At 38.5% G+C, this 8,427-nt stretch overlaps 1 pseudogene; it reads left to right on the top strand.

Annotated features, from left to right (window-relative positions):
• Window positions 1–578: 578 nt before the first annotated feature.
• On the top strand, window positions 579–1,097 carry LOC122218482 (annotated as a pseudogene).
• The last annotated feature ends 7,330 nt before the right edge of the window (window positions 1,098–8,427 follow it).

The following is an 8,427-nucleotide window of genomic DNA, read 5'->3' on the forward strand; positions in this document are numbered from 1 at the left end:
TTGAAATGAAAACTCAAGGCCTCACACCTTGCTCTGGTGTGAGATTGAACTAAATACCTACAAAATCCCTTCCAAATCTGAGACTCAGATAGTATAAGGTCCTAAATTTTATTGGGAATTAATTATTTGAATAATTCATGTGATAACATTTTCAGGTATATGTACCATCCATCAACCAAGTTCTAGGTCATTGTTTCACTTGTAGCTTTCTTGGGCCGAACGAACTCGATTCCCATATGTTGTCTACCATGGAGCCTGGAGATGGTATTGGAATTCCGTCAATTATCAGACTATCATTATCCTTCTAAACCATTATGTTTCATCCTTCAAGCAAAACCCTTCTCTCTCTTGAAGCTCCTACACTCATATTTTATCACCATCCTTGGTGTCATTCAAGTCTGCTCACTCCTGGTTTTGCTTTTTGGACTCAGTCTTTCCAAGTTATCCCCTCAAATCCTCATCATGGGTGACTTTAGGGTCCATTTGACTTCACACCAGAAATATCTAAGGGGATAGAAGCAACTGTACACAAACACACAACACAACACAACACAAACCAAAACAACCCCCCCCCAAAACATCCAGAAGGGCACAAAGCTGTGCCCCAGACCTGGAGTTAGCCCAAAGATAGAACTGATGGCTACTGGTCTCTGCCATGAACAAGGGTGACGTTTTACAAGTACCTCTTGTGAGAATATATGAAGTAGCAACTTTTTATACAATGTACAATTGAGAGCCAGTTGGAAATGATCAAATCCAGGTCTACGAAACACCTAGCATGCTTCAAAGCTCTGACCCCTTACAGGAGGCCATTCAGGAAAACAAAAACAAAAACAAAAACAAAAACAAAAACAACTTAGAAAAAATGCTGGAGATATGATATCTGACAAGCTTTTCACTCTTATAGAGGTGGAATGCTCAGGCGTCCGTGTAACTACGCCAATAGCTGAAATAAATGACAACTACTATGAACTCTGACATTGGCAAAATGCCAAAACCTGGGCCAAAGAGTGGACACTTCTCTTTGAGACAGCTGGGGGTCTTACCTCTTTGGACTACCCAAAGGACCTGGCTTTGGTGTGCAAGCAGCTCTTTAATTAATTAATTAATTAATTAATTAATTAATAATTTTAAGTTCATTTATTTTGAGAGAGAGAGAGAGAGAGAGAGGCAGAGACAGAACCCCAAGCAGGCTCCTCACTTGCCAGTGCAGAGCTGGATGTGGGGCTTGAGCCCACGAACCATGAACTGAGATCGAGAGTTAGACGTTCCACAGACTGAGGCACCCAGGTGCCCTTCGGGTCTTTAACTTACCTTCAGTTGCAAATATGTCACTGGAGAAATAAAATATGAATCTCCTATTTAAAGAAGGAGGTCATTGGCCTCTTGGAAATTCTTGACCCAACCATGTCATCTCAGTTGTTACCACCCTTGAATGATTTAATTTTCTTTCCTTTCTGGAGCTTTTAGTAAGATTGCATTCCATTTACAGGAAATAGAAAATCAACCAGTGGTTTAGTTTCAATAGGTACGAGCTTCTTTTTCTCATGTAACAACGAGTTTAGAGGTAGGACGTTACTATAGTAATTTGTATTGATTTTCTAGGGCTGCCATAATAAAGTACCACAAACTGAGTGTCAATTTATTGTCTCGCGGTTCTGGAGGCTAGGAGTTCAAGATCGAGGTGTCAGCAAGATGGATTCCTTCTGGGGTTAGGGAGGAAGAATCTGTTTCACGTCTCTCTCCCAGCTTCCGGTAGCTCCGACTTTGTCTCCGGATCTGCCTCCCTGTGACTTTCACTCATTGATGCCCACTCTGCGAGCATGAACGATGGGATAAATTGCATTGCGTTTTTTATAGGGCAATCGTTCAGTATTTGAATAGAATGATCACACTGTTACCTAAGTCTTCTTTCTCTTCAGGGAAATTCTCATTCTTTGCTGAAAGGACCAGGTTTTGAGACTCTATGATTCTGTTCTCTCTCTTACAGATGGAGTCCCATTTGTTATCTCCCCTCTTAACTGAGCAAAACACTCCACATGTGTTTGGGTTAGTTTGGGAAGTTTCCTTTAACGGGGCACTCGCTGCACTTCTATGAATGTAGGCTAAGAGAAGATTATTTAGTTCTTTTGCCAGCCGCATTATCCAGTTGTGATCTAAACTACCCAGCTGTCATCTACTTAACATATCCCATTTTGTACAAGTTAATTATTTGAAGGTAGATTCAGGACTTTCCTTTATCCCTGGTTTTTTTTTTTAATTTTTTTTATTTTGTTTATTTTTAACACCTCTTTTGCTTGTATGAAAGGCTTATCACTCAACAGATGTCACTATCCTTATCCTCACATTTTATTTTCTTTTTTTCAAGTATTTTAATGTTTATTTATTATTACTGAGAGACAGAGAGAGACAGAGCATGAGCAGGGGAGGGGCAGAGAGAGGAGGAGATGCAGAATCTGAAGCAGGCTCTGAGCTGTCAGCACAGAGCCCGATGTGGGGCTCGAACTCACAAACCACAAGACCACGACCTGAGCTGAAGTCAGACGCTTAACCGAATGAGCAATCCAGGTGCCCCCTTATCCTCACATTTTAAATGTTTTTGCCATAAAAGCACCAGTATGAATAATAAATCATCCTAATTTCCTTGGCATATTTTAGACTAAAGCCCCATTTAATTTTCATAATTTTGGCACAGTGTGAGGCACCTTTATGTTTTTCCCTTTTCATGTATTTTTTTCCCACGCAGCTGCACTAGGACACGAACTAGAATCTCCAACTGCATTTGGCTGGTGTCAGCAGTGGCATCACTGTGTTAGCCACAGCAAAGCTTTCTGCATGCACCAAGCACCCTGAAAACAACTCTATCACATCTTTGGAAATTCCAAACACATTAGGGTGTGGAGCATCCTTTCCTCAGAAACAGGAAAAGGCAGCAAGGAACCATTCACCGAAGTCAGAAGAAATAATGATGGCTGTCCAAAGTCAGTATGGAGAGACATCTCCAAGTATCTGCTCCTCCTTGCTTGGTAACACTCCTTGTTTAACTACTAAGTAGAAAAACTCAAAGGCATCTCCTTAAACGTTTCATTTTACCCCAGGGGACTCTGTCTCATTGTGAGCTAATGAACAAGCACATGGGTTGGCATGAAATGTTTGTCTGCTTCGAAGGAAACCAAAGTCTACTTCTGAAAAGATTCAGCTGTGAGACCAGTGTATGAAGGTGATGTTAGGGAAATGTAAAGCAAAACAGATTATCAGCTCTTAACCTGAGGGTCATCGAAAGGCATCCGATGTCCTAGCGCTTTATCCAATTGACAATATCCATTCTTTTGTTTGTTTGTTTCATAAAACTCCATCTCCCTGGCAGCCTGAAGAAAATATAGGGTAGCAAAGTATACATAAGACTAAAAGAGTGGATTCCCCTTCTCCCCATCTAGGTCTAGTTCAGTTTGCTCTGTTTTAGACTGACATCTGGTGGTCATGAAAGATCAACCAAAGGCCCTTCCAGGGAAGAATTCTATCAAAGCAAGGGTGTGGCCATTTTGTGTTCAGCTCTTGCCTGTAAATATTCCACAGGGTTACTTATATTCATTTTCTGTTGTACATAAATCAGAGTGGCTATCTGAATTTGACCATACTTCCCAAAGTCTTTAAAAATACTTAAAGCATGCTGACCTAGACCCACCACTTTTTAAAAATGTATCTCAAACATATGCAGACAGATTTATGAATAAGCATGTTCCTCAAAGTGTAATGTATAATAGTAAGTTTGGAACGCACCCAAAAGTTCAAAAATAAAGACTGTTAAAATTAGACTGTTCCATTACTCAAACTTTAGAGGATTATTTAATGACATGGGAAAATGTTTATGATATATTATGAAGTGAACAAAGCCAATTAAAAGACAAGTAAAACTTCACAATCTTGGTCTTCATTTTATGTGTGTTTCTTCCTTTCAAAAGTATGAACATGTAATATTTTTGGAGGCAGAAAGAAAAAAACAACACCCTAAATATTTTATATATGGTTACCTGTGCGGTAGAGCATCAGTACCAACTTTTTTTCAGAGTAGCACTTCTTGAAGATATGTCTCCTGGAAACTTGTCAAGTAAATAAACATGCTCCTGTAGAATATTGGTGCAAAAGGTCAGAAACAATTACCTCGCTGTTCCTGGGATCAGGAATAATCCAGGAAGCTTTAACATGCAGCTGCTACATCAAGTTTGCTGATAGGTCTGTGGCTGAGACAAAAAAAAAAAAACCCATGTTATTTCTTGCATGACCCTAAAGACTCATTAATTTGTTCCAAGGCTTGTATGTTGCTTCCAAGAGTTGTTGGTGGGGTTGCAGAAGAAGGTGCAATCCAAATCACTGTGCAGTGTGTGTAATAGCCAGAGTTCTGTTTTATAATTGGACACAGTCCATTTCGTAAAGCATTTTTAAGACACAGCTTTGAGATTTTCCTTTGACACTGACCAGGTATAAATAGATTGATTTGCTTGCTTAGCCCAGAAAGAGAAAGGGATCTCACGGTTTTTCTTAAATGGAACTCAGAACAGCTGCCCATAGGTCCTGGGAGCAGCTGTGTAGTTAACCAAACTTACCTAAGGTTTTCCTCTTTCCTTCCTCTTGCTTTACATTTCACATTTGTTTGCTTAATGCATTTGGACACGATTTCCACATACATGGTTAACATGTCACGTTTGTCTACCCTGAGGGCACCAGGTGGCAACCCCAAGAAGAGGAAAATCATTTTCAGAGCTCCCTGCTGGCTCAATCAACACTTCTCAGTTCTAATGAGATGGTTCACCTCTTTTTCCATTTAGCCATTTGGTCGACAAAACTTTGATGGCTGTTATAGGGATAGCTTATGATTTTCACACTTGCAGGTATTAACACCATTGCTGTTAGATTGACAAACAGGAATGCAATTAACCCTCCAGCTCCATCTGGAAATATACCTCCTTCTGGATCTTTTATTGCATAAATTCTGCTAAATTCCTGGTTGAGGCAAGGCCAATGATGCTACGTAGTCATTTTCAAAGAAATAGAAATGAAATGTACTGGTGTACATTAGCCTGCGTGTGCTTCTTAAATAAATGTGCAAAGATAAATTGACTTAATCATTCATTGCACTGTTACCTGACACGATGTTCAAAATGAATATGCACAGCAGGCTATGGTTAATTGTACAGTAAAAAAAAAAATTAGAGTCGGGGAATGCGGCAGTGAAAGACAAGTAAAAATTTTTAGTTATTGAGTAGTTCTGCCTCTTGAGTCGGTCATGTTTTAGGAATTCAATAAATACTCATTGGATGTTTCATGTATTGGTGCTATTTTCTTTTATCTAAGTAAAACATTCCCAAAATAACACACACTGGGAGATACAATTCAATGCATAAATATTCACTTTACACATAGCCTTTTGGGAATGTAACACAGGGTCAAGTTCTGTGGTCATAAAGATCTTTAAGATGTGGATGGAGTATATCAGTGCCAGAGTTACAGAGAATCAAGGACAGAAGAATTTGCTTTTCAAAGTTAGATCTTGAAATCTCATGTGTTCTGACTTCAACTAAAGTTATAACCTTTGAGAAATTATTCCTATCCTTTCTGTGTAATGTACTTGGCTACTTCTGAGGTTTATAATTCATCAAAATTTGGGGGAAATGTTCTCCTTCATTTTTTTTCTTTTAATCAAGGAAACTATGCAGAAGAAAATGATCATTCACTCAAGTGTGTCGAGCCTAAATTGTTGACCTAGAATTTCAGGTGTTAGAAGTCCATGATTTAGAAGTAAAAAGCAAACTACATTTCAGTGGGTCTCTTTCTAGGATTTATAAGTTGAGGAATAAAGTGAGAAAAAAATATAGATTTATGAGATATGTTTACATAATGGATCCAATTTATGGAGTCTCTACTATAGTTTCTTTTCCTCACTGTACAGTTGTTTATACATATTATTGCCATCTAAAGCAGTCCCTTACCCAAACTTCTCATCACTCTAGTTAACAGTGCCACCAATGGAACTTTCTGCAATGATGGAGAAGTTCTGTATCTGAGCTGTCCAACATGATAGCCACATGTGGCCATCGAGGACTTGGATTGTGGCTCCTTCAGCTGAGGATCTGAATTTTTAGTTTCATTTAGTTTTAATCAATTTCAACTTAAGTTGCTATGTGTGGCTGGTGGTTTCTGTATCTGACAGCACAGCCCTAGTCCATTAACTGGTTTTTATTATTTTCATAGTACTTAGCACAAACTGCAATTATCTTTCTAATTTATTTGTTTCCTTATCGATTGTCTATCTTCTCTTTACTAGGTGTTAGGCTCCCTGAGAGACCTGGTCGATCTTTTTCTCAGCTGTATCTTTATTACCTGGAACAGAGCTTGGTGTGGGGTAAGAACTCCAATTATTTATTAAAAACATACGCAAATGTTATTGTTATGCATGCTCTACAGATGATCAGGAGTAAAGAGGGAACATACTTGTGGAAGCTGGCAAGGGCTCGAAGCCTAGACTATCTGACTCAAGCTCAGAATCCTACCCCTCTACCAATTGGCCACAACTGCATCTGTGGCCTCGCTTCAGACCCCTGACAGCTGAGCCCCAAGAATGGATGATGTTTGGGTTGGATAAACACCAAAAACTAAGAAGTTCATGATCTGCTTTTGTTGCTGGAATCCTGACCAGGAATCTTTCAGGCCTTCGGGTGAAGGTACTGTCCCAGAGGTTTAAATGCACAGATATTACTATTGAGGCAAAATATTTTAACCTAGACTTTCCCAGAGTGTTCATAGCAGTTAAGAATTCCATTGCTCTTTGAGATGTTATGAATTGCCCTGCTCAGGGAGGAAATGGCTCTGGAAATGTGTTTTTTCTAAAATGTATTTATAATATATACATTAGAAATGAACAAAATGCATTTTCTGGCTGTTCTCGTTATTTTGAGATAATCTGCTGGAAAAAATGAGTCAAAAGTCCTGAGAACCTACACATAGGAACCCTTACACTGATGCAAACTAAGGACTTAGAAATAAATCTTCATGGTACCATAGACCATCAGTTCACGGCTGCTTACCTGGGTTGTCTGATGTGATCAACTTACAACAACACATTTGTGATACTAGCACATTTATTTTTTGTTAAACACTCATACTATACGCATGGATTTTTTTGGTGGCTATCTGAGAGAAGCTTTAAACAGAGAGCATTCAAATTGACTTAAATAAACAAGTTAAATCTTTCAAAGAGAAAGCAAACAATTTTAGGGCCTGCTTTCTTTTAAAATATATTATACATATATACTTACTACGGAAGTAAAGTTGACGTACAATGTTACATTAGTTTTGGGTGTGCAGCATAGTGATTCAACAATTCTATACACTCCTTGGTGCTCGCCATGATAAGTGTAGTCACCATCTGTCACCTACCTAATTACAATATTATTGACTGTATTCTTTATGCTGTGCTTTTCATCCCCACAACTTATTTATTTTATAACTGGAAGTTTCTTTTTTTTTTTTAACGTTTATTTATTTTTGAGACAGAGAGAGACAGAGCATGAACGGGGGAGGCTCAGAGAGAGGGAGACACAGAATCTGAAACAGGCTCCAGGCTCTGAGCTGTCAGCACAGAGCCCGACGCGGGGCTCGAACTCACAGACCACGAGGTCATGACCTGAGCCGAAGTCGGATGCTTAACCGACCAAGCCACCCAGGCGCCCTTATGACTGGAAGTTTCTTAATCTCCTTCACCTATTTCTCCCATCCTCCCACACACTTCCCCTCTGGCAACCACCAGTTTGTTCTCTGTATTTAACAAACTCTGTTTTTTCCTTTGTCTCCTTTTTTCTTTGTTTCGGGGATTCCACACATGCGTGAAATCATATGGTATTTGTCTTTCTCTGTGTGGCTTATTTCATTTAGCATAATCCTCTCTAGCTCCATCCGTGTCATTGCAAATGGCAAGATTTCATTCTTTTCTATGGCGGAGTAATATTCCTTTGTATATATACCTCTGCTTTCTGAAAAAAAATGAGAAATGTGCTTTACAAGATGAGATAAAGACTTTTTCAATGGCCAGATGCAAGACTACCTGACCACTGGGAAACTTCAGTTTTATGTTCCTATCTTTTCTGCCTTATTTTGATTTCCATAGGACGTTATAATGAAAACAAAGTAGAGTTATGGCTAGGTCTGATACATGCTCAATAGCACTTCTAATATTAAATAATATGTAACTGCCATAAAATACTGTTTGTATTAAAAAATAGCAAAACTATAAAATTAGTATTTTAACTTGAAAAATTGACATATATTATCTTTTTTTAGTAAGAGAATCAGTATTATTTAACATATTTAGCACATTTAATAGGTTAAATAATTAATTTAAGTTTAATATAAATACAAGGTAAATAATTGGAT

This window comes from Panthera leo, chromosome B1 (genome assembly GCF_018350215.1).
Source record: "Panthera leo isolate Ple1 chromosome B1, P.leo_Ple1_pat1.1, whole genome shotgun sequence".
NCBI classification, from domain to species: Eukaryota; Metazoa; Chordata; class Mammalia; order Carnivora; family Felidae; genus Panthera; species Panthera leo.